The 22,424-nt window shown below is 40.0% G+C and overlaps 2 protein-coding genes across 2 annotated transcripts in view; one reads left to right on the plus strand and one right to left on the minus strand.

The window, feature by feature from the left end:
* Positions 1 to 22,424, minus strand: part of LHFPL3 (LHFPL tetraspan subfamily member 3) — a 184,175-nt gene that overhangs the window by 151,623 nt on the left and 10,128 nt on the right. The gene's annotated exons all lie outside the window — the stretch shown is intronic.
* RELN (reelin) overlaps positions 19,928 to 22,424 on the plus strand; it is a 522,908-nt gene continuing 520,411 nt past the window's right edge. The window contains exon 1 of the mRNA XM_070755186.1: positions 19,928 to 19,979. The gene's annotated coding sequence lies outside the window, so the exon portion shown is untranslated. The remainder of the gene's footprint in view (positions 19,980 to 22,424) is intronic.

The raw sequence follows: 22,424 nt of genomic DNA on the forward strand, positions 1-22,424 counted from the left end.
GAAATAAATTGAAATGAAATGAAATGAAATAAAATAAAATAAAATAAAATAAAATAAAATAAAATAAAATAAAATAATAAAATAAAATGAAATGAAATAAAATAAAATAAAATAAAATAAATAATAAAATAAAATAAATAATAAAATAAAATAAATAATAAAATAAAATAAAATATAAAATAAAATAAAATAAATACCCAATTCTGGCAACTGTTCTTTTATATGTTTTAGGGGATCAGAAGCTAAAACGTATAAAGACCAGTAAAGCATAGCCTTACCATTGCTTACTTATAATAAACTATTCAGCTGTATCCTTCATCTATTCTAAATCCAAGGGCAGCTTGCCAATAAAGCATGTGGAGTCAGCAGCATGGAGACTCAATAAATAAATTGGTTGTCTTGTTCCCGCTCCAGCGCATTCTTCCCTTCAACTATCTAAACTCCCAAGAAGAATGGGTACACACATCTACACAAGGCATCTGGTCAATGTGGTTAAGATGGATGGTGGTTACAATTAACCAGCATGCTACAGCTGAATTGCTGCCCGATTTAACAGTGGACTCTGCTCTCTTGCAGGATCAAAGACAACAACAGGTTTCTATTTAAAAAAAATACAGCCATATACGGGAAGTCCTCAAATTACGACCACGATTGAGCATGCTGTTGCTAAGCAAGACGTTTGCTAAGCAAATTCTGGACCTGTTTTTGGCTTTTCTTGACACAGTGATTAGGGTCTCTCTTTCTTTCTTTCTTTCTTTCTTTCTTTCTTTCTTTCTTTCTTTCTCTTTCTTTCTTTCTTTCTTTTTTTCTTTCTTTCTTTCTTCTTTCTTTCTTTCTTTCTTTCTTCTTTCTTTCTTTTTTCTTTGTTTCTTTGTTTGTTTCACCCATCCACACATCCACACATCCACACATCCACCCACCCACCCACCCACCCATCCACCCATCCACCCATCCATCCATCCATCCATCTATTTATTTATTTATAACACTTTTTTTAACAGAGCCAGCCTATTGCCCCCCAGAATCTGGGTCCTCATTTTACGCACTTCGGAAGGATGGAAGGCTGAGTCCACCTTGAGCCGGTGGTGAGATTTGAACCGCTGATCTGAAAATCTAGCAGTCAGCTTTAGTGCTTGCAGTGCTGCATTCTACCTGCTGCGCCACCTCGGCTCCTGTTCAGTGAAGCACTGCAGGTAAGTTAGTGGCCTCGTTGTTGTGAATCTGGCTCCATCATCATCATCATCATCATCATCATCATCATCATTATGTCAATACAACACAGCAAACGAGATCACTATGCTGGATTTCGTATTTCATCACCAGTCGGGCGCTTCCCAAGCACCTAGGACTGCGGGATGTAGCGGCGAATTATGTTTGCCGATCCCAGTAAAGCAGCCTTTTGCAATTGACAGATGGAGATTTTGTCAATTCCGATGGTTTTCAAATGTCCGCTGAGATCCTTTGGCCCTGCGTCCAGCGTGCCAAGTACCACTGGGACCACTTTCACTGGCTTATGCCAGAGTTGTTGTAGCTCGATTTTTAGATCTTCGTATTTCACTAATTTCTCTAGCTGCTTCTCCTCAATTCTGCTGTCTCCTGGGATTGCGATGTCGATGATCCATACTTTCTTTTTCTCCACAATCAGGATGTCTGGTGTGTTATGCTTCAGAATTCGGTCAGTCTGAAGTCGGAAGTCCCACAGTAGTTTTGCTTGCTCATTTTCGACCACTTTTTCGGGCTTATGATCCCACCAGATCTTTGCCACTGATAGATGGTAGTTCTGGCACAAGTTCCAGTGGATCATCTGTGCCACAGCATCGTTTCTATGCTTGTAGACATGATGCTGTGGCACAGATGATCCACTGGAACTTGGGCCAGTACTATCATCTACCAGTTATTATTATTATTACGGAGAGTCTACGGAGAGGGGCGGCATACAAATCCAATAAATAAAATAAATAAATAAAATAAATTATTATTATTGTTGTTGTTGTTGTTGTTTTGTTGTTGTTGTCAAAAAGAGGGTGGGGAAAATATTTACTTACCCCTCACATCCTGGACACAAACTGTTTCAACTCCTACCCTCAAAACGTCGCTACAGAGCACTGCACACCAAGACAACTAGACACAAGAACAGTTTTTTTCCGAACGCCATCACTCTGCTAAACAAACAATTCCCTCAACACTGTCAGACTTTCTACTAAATCTGCACTTCTATTCTACTAGTTTTTCTCATCATTCCTTTCACCCATTTCCTCCCATGTTGACTGTATGACTGTAACTTGTTGCTTATATCCTAAGATTTTTATTAATATTGCTTCTCCATTGCTTATTTGACCCCTATGACAATCAGTAAGTGTCGTATCACATGATTCTTGACAAATGTATATTTTATTTTATGTACGATGAGAGCATCTGCACCAAGACAAATTCCTTGTGTGTCCAATCACACTTGGCCAATAAAAATTCTTATTCTTATTCTTATTCTTATTCTTGTTCTTGTTCTTGTTCTTGTTCTTGTTCTTGTTCTTATTCTTATTTTCTTATTCTTATTCTTATTATTTTCATTTAGATTTATATGCCGCCCCTCTCCAAGGACTTGGGGCCTTGAGTTTCACACCCCTGGTTTATCAAAATGCTGCCATATTTCTGTAAATCTATTTAAAGATTCTAATAGAGAACACTGAAAACATCATCTGCATATAATCACTTGCTTTTCGTTTTCTGTTCCACACGCTTCCGGGATATCGGATTATTATTTTATTAAAAGTGTTTAAGGTTCCAAGGCTAAATTAAACCGAGTACATCCTTGATGTTCTGTATTCCAAATAAACTTTGATTGCAGAAGACATAACCCCACCAGTCAGTGATTGCCTAAGCAAAAGCATCAGAATATTATTATTATTTTTAATCCAAGAAAGACACTCAATTGGCAATTCAGTTTTCTTCATAACTTGCTCCAAAAATGTAATTTATACCACATCATATTCCTCCCCCCCGCTTTTAATGAAGCCAGCCACAGCTGTTTCCTTTTCATCAGCATACAATGTTAATATGTTTACTAGTAATCTAATATTATCAAAGGGTTGGCACCCCTTCACAAACCAGATTGGCTGAATGAATTATTGAAGGTAATACCTTCTATAATCTTCGTGCCAAAGTGGCCGTTAAAATCCTGACAGCCGCATTTAATAAGATATTGAGCAAACTCTCATACAACTCATAGGATCTATTTCAAATATCTATGCAGGAGAAGAGTAGGCAAAGGACAAATTCCTTGTGTGTCCAATCACACTTGGCCAATATTCTACTCTACTCTACTCTACTCTACTCTACTCTACTCTACTCTACTCTACTCTACTCTACTCTACTCTACTCTACTCTACTCTACTCTACTCTATTCTATTCTATTCTATAGTAGGGGGCAGATTTAAATGCATCTTTAGCCTAGAGTCATTACATTGTGGTGAGGGGGGCATTTGCCCAGGTTCGCCTGGTGCACCAGTTGCGACCCTATTTGGACCGGAAGTCACTGCTCACAGTCACTCATGCCCTCATCACCTCGAGGCTCGACTACTGTAACGCTCTCTACATGGGGCTACCTTTGAAAAGTGTTCGGAAACTTCAGGTCGTGCAGAATGCAGCTGCGAGAGCAATCATGGGCTTTTCCAAATATGCCCATGTAACACCAAGAATCCGCGGCCTGCACTGGCTACCGGTCAGTTTCCGGTCACAATTCAAAGTGTTGGTTATGACCTATAAAGCCCTTCATGGCACCGGACCAGATTATCTCTGGGTCCACCTTCTGCCGCACAAATCCCAGTGACCAGTTAGGTCCCACAGAGTGGGTCTTCTCCGGGTCCCATCAACTAAACAATGCCGCTTGGCGGGACCCAGGGGAAAAGCCTTCTCTGTGGCGGCCCCGGCCCTCTGGAACCAACTCCCCCCAGAGATTAGAATTGCCCCCACCCTCCTTGCCTTTCGTAAGCTACTTAAAACCCACCTCTGCCACCAGGCATGGGGGAATTGAGATCCTCTTTCCCCCTAGGCCTTTACAATTTTATGCATGGTATGTCTGTATGTATGTTTGGTTTTTTATTATAATGGGTTTTAATTGTTTTTAATGTTGGATTATTGTTATACGCTGTCTTATTATTGCTGTTAGCCGCCCCGAGTCTCCGGAGAGGGGCGGCATACAAATCCAATAAATAAATAAATAAATAAATAAAATAAATAAATTGTCACAAACAGTCCACCCCCCTCTTGAATTCCATAGACCCCTCTCTGGTATCAATTTAGTACTGAAATTTAGTTGACTAAATTCTTGTGTAGAGACTCCAGCCATAATCTTTTGAACTGAAACTTAACATAGGATCCTGATTCCCTATGCCTGACAAACAGCGACATAAGCGACAAAATCTGATTTGGTTCTGCAACCCAACAAGACCGACCCAGGCTTCAGAGGAGAATCAGAACTGCAGAAAAAACAATTACTGCCAACCTGCCTTCCATTGAGGACCTGTGTACTGCATGAGTCAAAAAGAGGGCTCTGAAAATATTTACTGACCCCTCGCATCCTGGACATAAACTGTTTCAACTCCTACCTTCAAAATGACGCACACCAAGACAACTAGACACAAGAACAGTTTTTTTCCAAGAATGCCATCACTCTGCTGAACAAATAATTCCCTTAACACTGTCAAACTATTCACTAAGGTTGCATTCCTATTACTATTAGTTTTTCTTATCATTCCCATCTCATCCCACTTATGATTGTATAAGTGTAACATGTTGCTTGTGTTCTTACGATTTATATTAATATTGATTGTTTCCTGATTGCTTATTTGACCCCATGACAATCATTAAGTGTTGTACCTCTTGATTCTTGACAAATGTATCTTTTTCTTTTATGTACACTGAGAGTCTATGCACCAAAGACAAATTCCTTGTGTGTCCAATCACACTTGGCCAATAAAGAATTCTATTCTATTCTATTCTACTCTACTCTACTCTACTCTACTCTACTCTACTCTACTCTACTCCACTCCATTCCAATCTATTCTTATTATATTCTATATTCCATTCCATTCAACTATTTCTAATTCTATTCCATTCCATTCCAATCTATTCTTATTATATTCTATATTCCATTCCATTCCACTATTTCTAATTCTATTCTATTCCATTCCATTCCAATCTATTCTTATTATATTCTATATTCCATTCCATTCAACTATTTCTAATTCTATTCCATTCCATTTCATTCCATTCTTATTCTATTCTATATTCCATTCCATTCAATTATTCTATTCCTATTCCTATTTCTATTATTTCTATTACTATTACTATTTTTATTATTTCTATTTCTATTCTATTCCATTCCATTCTATTCTTATTATATTCTATATTCCATTCCATTCTACTATTCTATTCCTATTCCTATTATTCCTATTATTTCTATTTCTATTCCATTCCTTTTCATTCTATTCTTATTATATTCTATATTCCATTCAATTCAACCATTCTATTCCTATTTCTACTTCTATTATTTCTATTTTCATTCCATTCCATTCAATTCAATTTATTAGATTTGTATGCCGCCGCTCTCCGAAAACTCAACTATTCTATTCTATTCTATACTATACTATACTATTCTATTCTATTCTAAATATGTTGGTAGGGTCCATTTTCAAACATGTTCTTGCTACTCTCTTACAAAATGAGATCCAATTCTTCTTACATTTTTTTTATGTCCACTCTATCGGGATGTGTGTGGATATTTTTTCTGTCAATCATCGAACATGTTCAAATATCTCCAGACTCCAACTAAATGTCATCTCCTTCTAGCCTTTGATCAGCAGATACATTCTGACCTTAAAGATGAAAAGTCTTTGACAGCAAAAGCAGATATAAAATACAGCTGCACGTACTGTTCTCGGCGACTCAAATGTGGCTCATGTAGTGTTTTCTGTTTCACGCGCTGCATCAATTGCCAGTTTGTTTCCATGGCCAAATCAAGGTGTTGGTTGTTATCTTTAAAGCCCTTTACGGGCATAGCTCCTCGTATCTGATGAACTGTCATTGACTCATCCTACCTCTGCATTGTTCTGGCCCAGCTCCACGAACAAGACAAACCTACTAAAGTTAAATCAATGATTCCTTCATTAGCAATTGTAATACCGTAGCATTTAGACTTATATACCGTTTCATAGTGGATTCATTGAACGGGTCCAAAGACGGGCTACAAAAATGGTGGAAGGTCTTAAGCATAAAACTTATCAGGAAAGACTTCATGAACCCAATCTGTATAGTCTGGAGGACAGAAGGGAAAGGGGGGACATGATCGAGGCATTTAAATATGTTAAAGGCTTAAATAAGGTTCAGGAGGGAAGTGTTTTTAATAGGAAAGTGAACACGAGAACAAGGGGGCACAGTCTGAGGTTAGTTGGGGGAAAGATCAGAAGCAACGTGGGAAAATATTATTTGACTGAAAGAGTAGTAGATACCTGGAACAAACTTCCAGCAGACCTGTTTGGTATAGCCACAGTAACAGTCCTTTCAGGAAAAAATTAATTTTTTTATTTTTACATGAAAGGACGCCCCAACCATGCCGTAAGCAAAAGGAGCTGGGGAATCCCACGAAGGGATTCCAGGGGCGGAGCTTTGACATCACATATACTTCTTCCTGGCAGGCCAAAATAAAGCCACGCGCCAGGAAGAAGTCTCCCTGTCGTCAAAGCTTAAGATTCCGGGCGCGGCACTAGAGTAATGGAGGGAGGACAGAATCCAGGAAGTGATCACTTTGGTGTGCTTAGCAACCTGCCTGTAAGCGGCGGCGTGCGGAGACAAAGTTCCACATTGCGGGTGCCGCGCGGTTGGGTTGCTAAGCACGCCAAGGTGATCACTTCCTGGATTCCGTCCTCCCTCCATTACCCTAGTGATCACTTCCTGGATTCTGTGGGCAGGGCTTTGACGTCACGGAGACATCACTTCCTGGCCGCCCGAAACGGGGAGGAAGGAGTCTCCATGACGTCAAAGTCCCGCCCCCGGCGGCATTTCACAGCGTGCGACCGAACGCCGAACACAAACCCGAACTTTGCCCGAAGTTTTTTAAAAATTCGGATTTGTGTTCGGCATGCCGAACACTGCAAAGTTTGCACAAAGCCAAACTTTGCAAGTTCGGTTCACCCAACACTATTGCTAACCTAACAAATACAGTGATTTATTTACCAATGGTGGCAAAGGAGGTTATAAACTGGAGCAGAGGTCTCTTGTTTAGGACTCAATTGTGATTGTCCATCGAGGCCGGGCTGCAAAGTGACCAAATTTTGCCTCAGGTAGCAGCAATTGTGTGGCGTAAACAGAAATACCAATCAAATTTATCTCTCAGACAGTCCATGCCTGGCTGGGCCTGTTTGCCAAACAAATCCTTCCATCGTTAAGACGGGATAAACACACACAAAGCTCTTTGCACCAGAGGAAATATTTTGCCTCCTTCCCATCTGACATTTCAGCTTCCAAGATGGACTTGTAACCTTCAAATGTGGCATAAATTAAATGGGTTTTAATTGCAGGATGTTATTCAAGCTGCCTTATCCAAGAACGTTGAGGCGATGGGGCAGCTCCAATAAAGTAAAGCGACATTTCCCTAGGCAGAGTAGACATTGGATTTTTGGATTTTTGATTTAGCTTAGTCTAGGATGCTCAATTTCCTCAATTGAAACATTTATTCTATTTATTTATTTATTTTTATTTATTTGTTTTGTCAAGTACATATTGGAGGTATGTAAAGATATAATAATATTCACCTACCTGATACTAGTAAAAAAAAATAAAAGAAGAAACATTGGGACAGGGGACGGAAGGCACGCTGGTGCACTTAGGCACGCCCCTTACTGACCTCTTAGGAATCGGGAGAGGTCAACAGAGAATAGTCTACGAATAAAGTTTGAAAGGGTTAGGTGATGATACTACAGAGTCTGGTAGCGAGTTCCATGCATCAACTACCAACATATAGAAACATAGAAACATAGAAGACTGACGGCAGAAAAAGACCCCATGGTCCATCTAGTCTGCCCTTATACTATTTTCTGTATTTTATCTTAGGATGGATATATGTTTATTCCAGGCATGTTTAAATTCAGTTACTGTGGATTTACCAACCACGTCTGCTGAAAGTTTGTTCCAAGGATCTACTACTCTTTTAGTAAAATAATATTTTCTCATGTTGCTTTTGATCTTTCCCCCAGCTAACTTCAGATTGTGTCCCCTTGTTCTTGGGTTCACTTTCCTATTAAAAACACTTCCCTCCTGGACCTTAGTTAACCCTTTAATATATTTAAATGTTTCGATCATGTCCCCCCTTTTCCTTCTGTCCTCCAGACTATACAGATTGAGTTCATGAAGTCTTTCCTGATACGTTTTATGCTTAAGACCTTCCACCATTTTTGTAGCCCGTCTTTGGACCCGTTCAATTTTATCAATATCTTTTTGTAGGTGAGGTCTCCAGAACTGGACACAGTATTCCAAATGGGGTCTCACCAGCACTGTATACAGTGGGATCACAATCTCCCTCTTCCTGCTTGTTATACCTCTAACTATGCAGCCAAGCATTCTACTTGCTTTCCCTACTGCCTGACCGCACTGTTCACCCATTTTAAGACTGTCAGAAATCACTACCCATAAATCCTTCTCTTCTGAGGTTTTTGTGAACACTTGCTTTACCTTCAGTTTGTATTGATTGTGCGCTCGTGTATTGCTGTGGTTGAAGCTGAAGTAGTCATTGACTGGTAGGACATTTTAGCGCATAATTTTATGAACTACGCTTAGGTTATACCCGGGTTAGGCAAAGTTGGCTCTTCTATGACTCGTGGACTTCAACTCCCAGAATTCCTGAGCCAATCATGCTAGCTCAGGAATTCTGGGAATTGAAGTCCACAAATCATAGAACAGCCAACTTTGCCTACCCCTGGCCTATACCAAAGGTGGCGTAAGTTCTCTAATATATTTTCTTACCGCACATGGTGTATAAAGCTCTGAATGTTTAGGCAGCAAAATAATCGATTCATTCCAAACGATTCTGTTTTTTATTCTGGACCGCAACCGTTGTTTCTGTGGATAAATGCAGCCTAATTTGGCTGCACACACAATGTATTACTGGCTTCGAGGTTGGGTGCGTAACAAGTTGACACTGTCATTATTATACAGATGGATTTGCTGCCATGCTGGTTATATACCCGAACAACAATAATTCATTCATTTATTCAAGGAATAAATTATTTAGTCTGCGGAAAGTGATCGACTGTGAGGTTTTTCATCGCCAGGATGTTAGCTTAAGGTCATTTAAAGATAGTGAAGTAGCTGCATGGTTTTATTTATTTATTGGATTTGTATGGCGCCCCTCTCCGGAGACTTGGAACGGCTAACAGCAACAATAAAACAGTGTACAATAGTAATCTAATACTAAAAATGATTAAAAACCCATTAATATAAAAACCAGACATACATACATGCATACCATGCATAGAATTATAAAGGCCTAGGGGGAAAGAGGATCTCAATTCCCCCATGCCTGACGGCAGAGGTGGGTTTTAAGTAGCTTACGAAAGGCAAGGAGGGTGGGGGCAATTCTAATCTCTGGGGGGAGTTGGTTCCAGAGGGCCGGGGCCGCCACAGAGAAGGCTCTTCCCCTGGGTCCCGCCAAGAGACATTGTTTAGTTGACGGGACCCGGAGAAGGCCCACTCTGTGGGACCTAACTGGTCGCTGGGATTTGTGCAGCAGAAGGCGGTCCCTGAGATAGTCTGGTCCGGTGCCATGAAGGGCTTTATAGGTCATAACCAACACTTTGAATTGTGATCGGAAACTGATCGGCAACGAGTGCAGACTTTGGTATTACATGGGCCTTTTTGGGAAAGCCCATGATTGCTCTCACAGCTGCATTCTGCACGATCTGAAGTTTCCGAACATTTTTGAAAGGTAGCCCCATGTAGAGAACGTTACAGTAGTCGAGCCTCGAGGTGATGAGGGCATGAGTGACTTTATGCTACCAGACTGCCACTGAAATCATGTTCACGTGAAGGTATATCGCTAGATTATTTATTTATTTATTCGATTATTTTTTTTTAATGCTGCCCTTCTCCTTTTTTAATTTTTTTAATTTTTATTGATTTATTGTTAGAGTTGAAAGGGACCACGAAGGCCATTGAGTTCAACCCCCTGCCCAAGCAGGAACCCTATAGTACACCAGTCAAGTGGCAGTTCAATCTTCTCTTAAAAATGTCCAGAGTGTTGGAGTTCACAACGTCCGCTGGTAGGTTGTGACTGTCAGGAAGTTCCTCCTTATCTCCATGTTGAATCTCTCCTTGGTCTGCTTCCAGCCGTTGTTCCTCATCCGGCCCTCAGAATCAGGTAGTGCATTCCAGGCGTTGATTACTCTGTTGCTGAAGTCGTATTTTTTGCAGTCAAGTTTGGAGCGGTTGACATTTAGTTTAAATCGATTCCGTGCTCGTGTGTTGTTGCGGTTGAAGGTGAAGTAGTCGTTAACAGGTAGGAAATTTTGGTATATGATTTTACGAACTATAATTAAGTCGGAACGGAGACGACGGAGTTGTAAGTTGTCTAAACCAAGAATTTCAAGTCTGGTGGAGTAAGGTATTTTGTTGTGAGAAGAGGAATGAAGGACTCTTCTTGTGAAATATTTCTGGACTCTCTCAATTGTGTTGATGTTCCTCCCTACTGATCTTCCAGAAAGCCGTTAAGACCTGGGTTTTCCGGCAGGCCTGGAATTAGGTTGACTGCTGTGTGTGTTAGTATACTGTGTGTAGCTATGTTGGGTGTTGTAATACAGAAGCTAACAATGTAAGTTTACACTGTATCTTTAAGAGTCAGTTGTTTGTTACCTAGACATTCTAACGGTGTGTATGTGGTTCTTTTCAGGTTATTGTTTTATGGTTTTATTATATTACTGATTTTATTGTTTCTTTGGATTTCATTTTAATATTGTTGTATTTATCCCACTTGTTAGCTGCTCTAAGTCCATTTCGGAATGATACAAATACAATCAATCAATAAATAAAAAATAAATAAAAATAAATATAAAATAATAAAAAAAAATAAAAATAAAAATAAAAAAATAAAAAAATAAAAAATAAAAAATAAAAATAAATAAAATAAAATAAAATAAAAAATAAAATAAAAAATAAAATAAAATAAAATAAAATAAAATAAAATAAAATAAAGTAAAATAAAGTAAAATAAAATAAAATAAAATAAAATAAAATAAAATACCACTGCCTCATGTCTTTAATTTCCTTGGTTCCTTTTCTGCATTACGGCATAACATGGCTTATCCCAAAAGGAAGTGAGTTGATGGATATGTTTGCAATCTTTCTTTCTCTACTAAGAGAGCAATCAGGGTTGTCCCTTAGATGGCTTTGTCGATATCCTGAAGAAGATTAAACACCTTATAATTTCACAAACACAGCTAAACAAAGACTTGGTCCAAGTCCTATGCAGGAAGAATTTTAACTCATATTTAGCTGTATAGGCCGATGTGAATCCCCTGGAATCAGCTTCCAAAGAAGGCATAAAGACCATCAATTTAAAGTTTGATTATCTTCAAAGATTTATATTTGTTTTCATGCCATTAAAAACACCTCCACATAGTGGATTTGTCTTATAGGGCTTGGAAAACATTCTTCTCAAAGAGTAACAATGAAAGAGTTTGCAAGCCAGTAAGATCTGGGAACATTGTTAGCACCTGGTTAGGGCTGGAAAGAAACATTTGGAGCAAGTAGAGCAATGAAAAAAAAACTACAAAGCTTTAGGGCTTGGAAAAAATTATTTGCAGAGAGTAACAATGAAAGAGCTTGCAAACCAATAAAAGTTGGGAACATCATTAGCACCTGGAAAGAACCAGTCTGAGCAAGTAGATCAATGGAAAAAACCCTGCAAAGACTTGGGGCTTGGAAAACATTCTTTGCAGAGAGTAACAATGAGAGAGCTTGCAAGCGGGTAAGAACTGGGAACATCAATAGCACCTAGTTAGGGCTGGAAAGATACATTTGGAGCAAGTTAGAGCAATGAGAAAAACCCTGCAAAAACTTAGGGCTTGGAAAACGTTCTTTGCAAAGAGTAACAATGAAAGAGCCTGCAAGGCTCTTTCACACTACTTACCAGAGCTTACAAAACTTTTGCCAGACCCATCCTCGAATACAGCTCATCTGTTTGGAACCCATATCACATCTCAGACATTAACACCCTTGAAAATGTCCAAAGATACTTCACTCCTCCACTCGAAACAGAATACCCTACGAGACTAGACTTTCAATCATGGGCCTAGAAAGTTTAGAACTAAGACGCGTTAAACAAGATCTAAGTATTGCCCACAAGATCATATGCTGCAACGTCCTGCCTGTCGGCGACTACTTCAGCTTCAACCACAACAACACAAGAGCACACAACAGATTTAAACTTAATATTAACCGCTCCAAACTTGACTGTAAAAAATATGACTTCAGTAACCGAGTTGTCGAAGCGTGGAACTCATTACCGGACTCCATAGTGTCATCCCCTAACCCCCAACACTTTACCCTTGGATTATCCACGGTTGACCTCTCCAGATTCCTAAGATGTCAGTAAGGGGCGAGTACAAGTGCACTAGAGTGCCTTCCATCCCCTGTCCTATTGCTCCCCTATATCTCCTATACCTTTCTTCTATTCCTATATCTCTTCTTCTATTATTTCATTGATATTTTCTATTACTATACCTTCTTTTCTGTTCATACATAGATATATTTTACTACATCTCCTCTATAACCTTCATCATGTATTTTACTATGTGTATATAGATATATACCCACTAAAACCCTCATTGTGTATTGGACTAAATAAGTAAGTAAGTAAGTAAGTAAGTAAGTAAGTAAGTAAGTAAGTAAGTAAGTAAGTAAGTAAGTAAATAAGGTAAGAGCTGGATAGATCATTAGTACCTATTTAGGGTGGGTGGGAAAAGCTACATTCAAAGACGCATCCTAATTTTTAGCCTCTCTTAGGGAGGAAAAAGGTGTATGTTACACTCCAAAAAGTACGGTACCTCCTCTTGTTCTTTATCCACCAACAACAAATAAAATTTTTGTTGGATAATATCTGCCCAAGAGTGACCTTGTGTTTGCTTCATAGTTTCTGGGGGGACTCTCTTTCCGCCACTATGAAAATTAGATGAGTGTCGAATATGTGCTTCAGAACCATATATACCCAATTAGAGAACGGTTGCAATGCTTCGTTGAAATTTTGACTAATCTCCCGTCACCACTTAACACACTGGAAATTTTAGGAAGATGCATTAAAAGGCCCACAAGCCGTAATTAGCTTTCATGGGTTGAGGAGGGGAGAAAGTCCACAGTTAAAATGACAGGCTTATATTTTGCTAAGGAAGAGAAGGTAGAATTTACCTCTTTGGGATTTGTTCTAATCATCTTGAAATACAATTAAAACACACACACACACAGACAAGTCCTATTAGAAAATTTCCTTGAGAATATCCATGGCTTTAATTTTATTTTGGGAGTGTAATATCCAAAGATTTAATTCCTTCATTTCTGCACGAGAATTCCTAACGGAGCTCTAAGAAATACTGTTTTGAATTCCGCTACGCGACTTAATTTCTAATTTGCTAAACAAAAACGATTCTCATTTAAGTTTCATGTATAAATCAGTACGTGAACTACAGAAGTGGGTTTTTAAAAAAATAATTCCATCATTGCTCACAATATAACTTTCCTAACGATATTAACTGGATTGTTTGTGCGTGGGGTGGGGGAATATAATGGTATCGCTGAATAAAATATATTTAATAATAATAACAACAGAGTTGGAAGGGACCTTGGAGGTCTTCTAGTCCAACCCCCTGCTTAGGCAGGAAATCCTACACTACTTCAGACAAATGGTTATCCAACTCTGCTTTAAAACTTCTAGTGTTGGGGCATTCACAACTTCTGGAGGCAAGCTGTTCCACTGATTGTTCTGACTGTCAGGAATTTTCTCCTTAGTTCTGTTCTGCCGGGCTCTCTGGTAGGAGCCTCCTGAAAATTCAAGGGTACAAATTGCAGACACACACACGTTTGACAATTCAAAACAATGTTCTTTATCACAAAATTCAAAATAAACTAAGCACTCTTTTTGTATTGCAAAGAGCACTCGTCCCAAAACAAGTCTGTACAATTTCCCTTAAGCAGTCATTAAGTACTTAGCTAGCAGCTGTGAAGAAACTTCACACCCCTTCTTCTTCCAACGAAGTGAGACACACACAAACACACACACGTTGCCCTGCTGTGGTTTCAAAGGCGTGAAAAATCAACAAACAAAGTCCAGAAAACAGCAACACACGATTCCTGAAGAAATGCGATCAGATACTCTTTCACAACGGCCAAACACACACGCTGCTATTTATAGCAGCAGCCCTAATTACTGGAGCCCCACCCAAACACAGGTGGCCTCATTTTCTCTGGTGATAATCCTTCAGTTGTTGTCTCCTGTGCATCACTCTACGCATGCGTGGATGTGTCATTAATTCTTGTTCAGAATCCAAGGATGATACAGATGATTGATCTCTTCTTGGGCTGTCTACCAAACTCCCCTCTTCCCTGTCACTCATGCTTCCTTGGTCAGAGGAGGGTTCATTGCCAGATTCCATCGGGAGCAAAACAGGCCTGCAGCATGTGGATGTCTCCCCCACATCCACCTGCACATTCCTTGGGGCAGGAGCTGGGCCAGAGCTAACCACAACAAGTTCTAAGTTGCTTCTTTCCATGTTTAGTTTCCACCCATTGTTTCTTGTTCCACCTTCAGGTGCTTTGGACAATAGGTTGACTCCTTCTTATGTGTGGCAACTCCTGAGATATTAGAACACTGATATCATGTCTCCCCTGGTCCTTCTTTTCATTAAACTAGCCATGCCCAGTTCCTGCAACTGTTCTTCATATGCTTTAGCCTCCAGACCCCTAATCATCTTGGTTGCTCTTCTCTGCACTTTTTCTAAAGTCTCAACATGATATTTGACTCATGGCAACCAAAATTGAATGCAGTATTTCAAATGTGGCCTTACTAAGGCCTTATAAAGTCGTATTAACACTTCCTTGTGTGTCCGATCACACTTGGCCAATAAAGAATTCTATTCTATTCTATTCTATTCTATTCTATTCTATTCTACTCTACTCCTCTACTCTACTCTAACCCTACCCTACCCTGCCCTGCCCTATCCTATCCTATTCTATTCTATTAATTCCATTCCATTCTAAATATAACAAATAATAAATGGTGATGAGAAGAAAAACAACCAAGAAGAATGGAATAATCTACATGTACCTCCTTTTAGTTACAGTATATTTTTAAAAGGTCTCTCTCTAAATTCAATTCTTCGGAAACTGCTATATATTTTGTTAGGGCAGGAAAGAGTACAAAGGCACAACCTTTGCGGTTGAGAAGGATTGCATCTGGACAATGATTAACAATCTTGCCATCAGACATGACCAAATTCCCAAGTTCCTTCAGCATCCTTATTTTTATTTATTTATTTATAAATAAATAAAATACAAATACAAAATGAGGGTTTTAGTGGGTGTATATATATATATATACACACATAGTAAAATACATGATGAAGGTTATAGAGGAGATACTCATAGTAAAATATATCTAAGAAAGAATAGAAAAGAAGACATAGGAATAGAACATATCAATGAAAGAACAGAAGAAGAGATATAGGAATGGAAGAAAGGTATAGTGCTGTGTTTCTCAACTTCAACAACTTTAAAATAGGTGAACCTCAACTCCCAGAATTCCCCAGCTAGCATGCCGAAATCCAGACATAGCTAGACCTCAAACCTACGAGCCCCAACATTTCTGTGGCTGAGCAAAACAGTTGTGAAGTGAGTTTGGCCATCTTTCATTAAAAGCCTTTCTCAACACACTTGTTTAAGTGAATCTCTGTTAACTTACCGTATTTTTCAGAATATAAGATGCATCAAAGTACAGTGGTACCTCTACTTAAGAACTTTTCTAGATAAGAACCGGGCGTTCAAGATTTTTTTGCCTCTACTTAAGAACCATTTTCTACTTAAGAATCCGAGCCCGGAAAAATTTCCCAGGAAATTTGAGAGCAGCACGAAGGCCCAGCCAGTTTCCTGCCATTCCCCCTGGGTTTCTCTCTCTGGCGCAGTGGATGGGAGGCTTTGGCAGTCCAGAGCGAACGAAGCATTTTCTTTTCTCTGGGTGCTTGGACAGGGAATAAACTTCTGCCAGCACCCAGAGAAAAGAAACACTCCCTTCTCTCTGGGCAGCTGAGGAGTCACCACAGCAAAGGAAAGGCACCAGCTACAAAGCGAGAGGAGAGGGGAGCCCTTCAGCATGGGAAGGAACAGGAAGCAGGTAGCAGCAATAGCAGCCAGTGTATGGGAGGCAATGTATGGGAGGCAGCCTTGCACCGGGTGTATGGGAGGTGCGTGCTCCTCCTCGCCGCCTCAAAGTCCCTTTTTTTTTAAAGCCTTAAAGTTTTCGATTTTTTTTTATTCCCCTCACCTCACCTTCTTCCTTCGGCAGCGACTCTCCTCCTCCTCCTCTTCCTCCTCCTCCTACCACCCAAATTCCAAGGTTTTATTTCTTTCCTAATGGGTTTGCGCACATGGGGCTACCTTTGAAAAGTGTTCGGAAACTTCAGATCGTGCAGAACGCAGCAGCGAGAGCCATCGTGGGGCTTCCAAGATTCGCCCACGTTTCTTCAACACTCCGTGGCTTGCATTGGCTGCAGATCAGTTTCCGGTCACAATTCAAAGTGTTGGTCATGACCTTTAAAGCCCTACATGGCAGTGGACCAGATTACCTCCGGAACCGCCTGCTACCGCATGAAACCCAGCGACCGATAAGGCCCCACAGAGTTGGCCTTCTCCGGGTCCCGTCGACTAAACAATGTCGTTTGGCGGGCCCCAGGGGAAGAGCCTTCTCTGTGGCGGCCCCGGCCCTCTGGAACCAACTCCCCCCGGAGATTAGAATTGCCCCCACCCTCCCTGTCTTTTGTAAACTACTCAAGACTCACTTATACCGTCAGGCATGGGGGAGTTGAGATATTCCTCCCCCCAAGGCCATTACAAGTTATGCATGGTATGCTTGTGTGTATGTTTGGTTTTATAATAAGGGTTTTTTAGTGTTTTATTATTGGATTGTTACATGCTGTTTTTATTATTGTTGTTAGCCGCCCCGAGTCTACGGAGAGGGGCGGCATTCAAATCCAATAAATTATTATTAAATTATTATTATTATTTCTTTTTACATTGATTCCGATGGGAAAATTTGCTTCTACTTAAGAACATTTCTACTTAAGAACCTGGTCACGGAACGAATTAAGTTCTTAAGTAGAGGTACCACTGTACTGATGCTGACCCTGACTCCCACCCCTCTTCCTCCTCTGATTTGGCTGCTAGAGGGGGCAGTGGGCGACAGGCAGGGGTGGGCTACTGCCCGGATGTGGGGGAACGCAGTGGGTTAGCGAAAATGGAGCTCCACCCCAGAGCACCCAATTTGCACTGAAAGAGGTTGAAAGAAAATGCATAAGCCACGCCCACAGTGTGGTACGGTAGTAAAAATTTTGGTAGCCCTTCACTGCCGACAGGCTACAGCATCAGTCTTCAATCAATGCACCATCTTCTCTGAACTAACTAATATCACTTGTGTTCTGCCGGCGTGTCTCAACCGCCCGTAATTACAGGGTAATTAGTCCAGAAAGACACACACCACACGATAGAAGGAAAACCAAAAGTCTTTATCAACAGAAAAACAGAAACAGCTCCCTTTTTAAATGTCAAAGGGATTTTCTGGTACACACAAGGCACAGGGTAAATGCAATCCAATTGCTCACCCAATAACTTGGAAATTGAGTCCAATTCTAGAGTCCAAAAAGTCCACACACAGTCTTGAACAGCAAAAACCACGATCTTGATGAAACTATGAATCAAATAAACTGCCATGAGGCTAAACCAGCAGGCTGCTCTTTTATCTGTAGCACTAATTACAGCAGCCCCACCCAACCAAAGGTGGCCTCACTTATCTCCTGTAATAATCCTTCAGTTCTTCTCTCCTCTGCATAGAAACATAGAAGACTGACGGCAGAAAAAGACCTCATGATCCATCTAGTCTGCCCTTATACTATTTTCTGTATTTTATCTTAGGATGGATATATGTTTATCCCAGGCAGGTTTAAATTCAGTTACTGTGGATTTACCAACCACGTCTGCTGGAAGTTTGTTCCAAGGATCTACTAATCTTTCAGTAAAATAATATTTTCTCACGTTGCTTTTGATCTTTCCCCCAACTAACTTCAGATTATGTCCCTTGTTCTTGTGTTCACTTTCCTATTAAAAACACTTCCCTCCTGAACTTTATTTCACCCTTTAACATATTTAAATGTTTTGATCATGTCCCCCCTTTTCCTTCTGTCCTCCAGACTATACAGATGGAGTTCATGAAGTCTTTCCTGATACGTTTTATGCTTAAGTCCTTCCACCATTCTTGTAGCCCGTCTTTGGACCCGTTCAATTTTGTCAATATCTTTTTGTAGGTGAGGTCTCCAAAACACAGTATTCCAAATGTGGTCTTACCAGCACTATATATAGCAGGATCATAATCTCCCTCTTCCTGCTTGTTATACCTCTAGCTATGCAGCCAAGCATCTTACTTGCTTTCCCTACCACCTGACTGCACTGTTCACCCATTTTGAGACTGTCAGAAATCACGACCCCTAAATCCTTCTCTTCTGAAGTTTTTGCTAACACAGAACTGCCAATACAATACTCAGATTGAGGATTCCTTTTCCCCAAGTGCATTATTTTACATTTGGAAACATTAAACTCTGCATCACTCTATGCATGCATGGATGTGTCGTAAGTTCTTGTTCAGAATCCAGGGATAATAAGGATGATTGATCTCCTCCTGGGCTGTCTGCCAAACTCCCCTCTTCCAAGTCACCCCCACCTTCTTCTTCTTCTTCCGAGGAAACTTCACTACCTGACTCTGTCGGCAATAAAACAGGCCTCTGACATGTTGATGTTTCCCCTGCATCCACCTCCACATTCCTTGGGGCAGGAGCTGGGCCAGAGCCAACCACAACAACTTGGCACCCAGGATCATTCAAGTTCTCCATGTGTGGCTTCACCAACGCTGAGCAAATGGCTCTCTTTTTAAATTACATTACATTAAATTAAATTTCCTCTCTTTACAATGAGACATAAAAGGCATGGGGAGGAATTTATACCTGCAATTCTTTCTCCTTTTTTTTGCACACATCACTTGTTTCATTAAAATATATGTTCCATAATTGCCGTGCATTAAACAAATGGGCTACTATATTAAGCACTTAAACACTGTATGGCCTCAAAGAATATCATCCCACCCCCCAGTAAATGACACCGCCAACAATTATTTTACAACATTATTCCACCAGGTATTATTTTTTTCCTCCTATTCTTAACATTCCATCTCGTCGGTTCAATTTAATTGTTAAAACTTAATTGCAAAAATTGCTATCCCCTTTTGTCATAAATGAGGACATACGACAATGATAGGATCCCATCAATGGGTCACCTTAGTCTCTTTAATAGGGCTGATTTTAGCATTATTTCAGAACTCTTTCAAATTCTATTCAGACAACTAAGGAAGAATAATGGTGGGCTTGTTTCAAAGTATCTATTTAGGGATCTTAGATTTTCACGGGTACAGGCATGACGGTCTTGGCATATTCGGGTTTCTTCCCGTGTAGAATTTGGAAATTTCTGGCGACGTTTCGACGAGGTCCCACTCGTCATCTTCAGGCTGGTGTTTCTGTCCTTGTTCTAGGGCGAACACAGAGAGACCTGAGCTGCCTTCCTTCTATAAATACTGGTGGCTGGGTGTGGTTTGATGGCTCAGCAATTGCCTGCTGTGTAGAAACTTCCTGGTGAGTCAGTGGGGTAACAACTGGGACCTCGTCGAAACGTCGCCAGAAATTTCCAAATCCTACATGGGAAGAAGCCCGAATATGCCAAGATCGTCATACCTGTACCAGTGAAAATCTACAAAAACAAATAAATATATATATATAGCTGAAGGGATTGGATACTGTAGCCTAGAGGATAATTCTCTGCCTTACAAGGCAAAGGTTGCAGGTTCAAGTCCCAGTGGGTAAGGCTAGCTGATGAGGCCAAACTAAGACCGAAATAGATCTATCCTAGTCTCCCTTAATTTTCAAATTCAGCAAAAAAAACATGTGACACATACAGATAGAATTGTCAGCTATCAATAAAATTAACTGCCTTGGAAATGGCCCTGGGTTGGGCCAAGAGGCAAATAAGGAGCTGTGATGTTCCTTCAATACACCAGGGTGATTCGACACAAAAATATGTAACCCTTCCCTGGTGCAGAGCTGAAGGGATTGGATACTGTAGCCTAGAGGATAATTCTCTGCCTTACAAGGCAGAGGTTGCAGGTTCAAGTCCCAGTGGGTATGGCTAGCTGATGAGGCCAAAATAAGGTCGAAATAGATCTATCCTAGTCTCCCTTAATTTTCAAATTCAGCAAAAAAAATATGTATATATGTCCATGCAAGTCTGTCTACCTGTTCAGTAACCCACTCTCTTATTCTCTTCCTGAAATTAGCAAAAAAAACCCATTTTTTTTGGTACTCTTACTCTTGACAAATATGTTTGAGAAGCTACTGGGCTTTTGTGCTTAAAGATTATGGTTATTATTTCTTTCTTCAAAAATAATTGAAACTAAGTCCCATTCCATATGGCAATGCACATTTCTAGATATCTTTAAGCCAGTATTTGGAGAAGCAAAAGAGGCTTATAGAGAATTGCACAATTTCAGGGTATCTTTTTCCCTGTTTTGATGGAAAAGGAAATTTTGCTGTTTATATCATTTCAAACCACGACTCATGATACAGTGTTTCCCAGAAAATAAAACCCTGTGTTTTTTTTTTGAACCCTGAAATAAAAACTTGGTCTTATTGCCATGCACTCAAAAGCCTGATAGGGCTTATTATCAGCAATGTCTTATTTTAGGGTAGAAACAGGGTAGAAGGAATTGTTGATGTACGCAATTCGATTCATGGCAAATCCTGGCATTAAAGATTTGTGTGTCATATTTTTTTCAAGGCTTCACATTATGAAGGAAAACCCAGCTTTCTTATCCCTCTTGCTAAAATTAACAACTTTATAGATGAGGCATTTAAAACAGGGATACCCAAATCGACATGTTGCTCCTAATAAATAACTGAATTTCTTTCGAAACTTGGCTTGAGGCCCATTGTTTAATTAGGGCATTTCTTTGGAACCTGGACAGAACAGATCATTTTTTGCAATTCTGTTGTTCATCTTATTAGATAGTCCAGTGGAGAAGGGAGAGTGGCCTCCGACACTTCTTTTCTTTCGTATTTATTGCAAACACTTCCACCCGGTTACATCTATCTGTGCCCAGCAAGAAAGACCAGGTTGGCACATAAAGAGTCAATTAAATGGATTTATTGCTAAAACACTGAACAGGAATCTTCTCAACTATCAATTAGCACCTGCTCAGAGTCAGGAAAGAAGGAAACAAGGAAACAAGGAAACAAGGAAAGAAGGAAGGAAGGAAAGAAAGAAAAAAGAAAGAAAGAAAGTTATTGGCAACTTCCTAACGCGTATAACACCTGAAGACCCAGCCACTTAGCTCAGCTAAATATATTTGGCTAAACTCACAGTTTATGCGCTATCTGTCCTTCTCAGCTTCACAGTTTTTGCCAAGCAAAATTTTAATTTCTCTCACTTTCTCTCGTGGATGACTTCTACTGTCACCTCCAGATCCTGTTACCTCACTGAGGGTTACCTGAGGTCTCTCTCGGATGCTGGAAGACATCGCGAAACAAAGTATATTCCGTTTAACCTTGCAAAACACTGATTAAATGTGTGCAATGCGCTGATTAAAAGTACGCAGTGCGCTGATTAGATGTATGCAATACACTGATTAAATATAGGTACATGCAGAGAGTCCTTGACTTCCAAGTTTGTTTAGTGACGGTTCGAAGTTACAACGGCCCTGGGAAATTTATTTTATTATTATTTTATTTATTTATTCATTTGTCCAATACACAATACATATGGAAGTGAATAGACATGAAGTAATATATATAAAGATAATATGTAAAAATAGAGGAGAAGATATATGAAAGGAAGAAAATATATATGATATATGAAATAAGGGAGAGATAATTGGACAGGGGACGGAAGGCACACTAGTGCACTTATATACGCCCCTTACTGACCTCTTAGAAACCTGGAGAGGTCAATCGTGGATAGTCTAAGGGAGAAATGTTGGGGGTTAGAGGTTGACACTATTGAGTCTGGTAATGAGTTCCACGCTTCGA

Source organism: Erythrolamprus reginae, chromosome 6 (assembly GCF_031021105.1).
Source record: "Erythrolamprus reginae isolate rEryReg1 chromosome 6, rEryReg1.hap1, whole genome shotgun sequence".
Classification (NCBI taxonomy): Eukaryota; Metazoa; Chordata; class Lepidosauria; order Squamata; family Dipsadidae; genus Erythrolamprus; species Erythrolamprus reginae.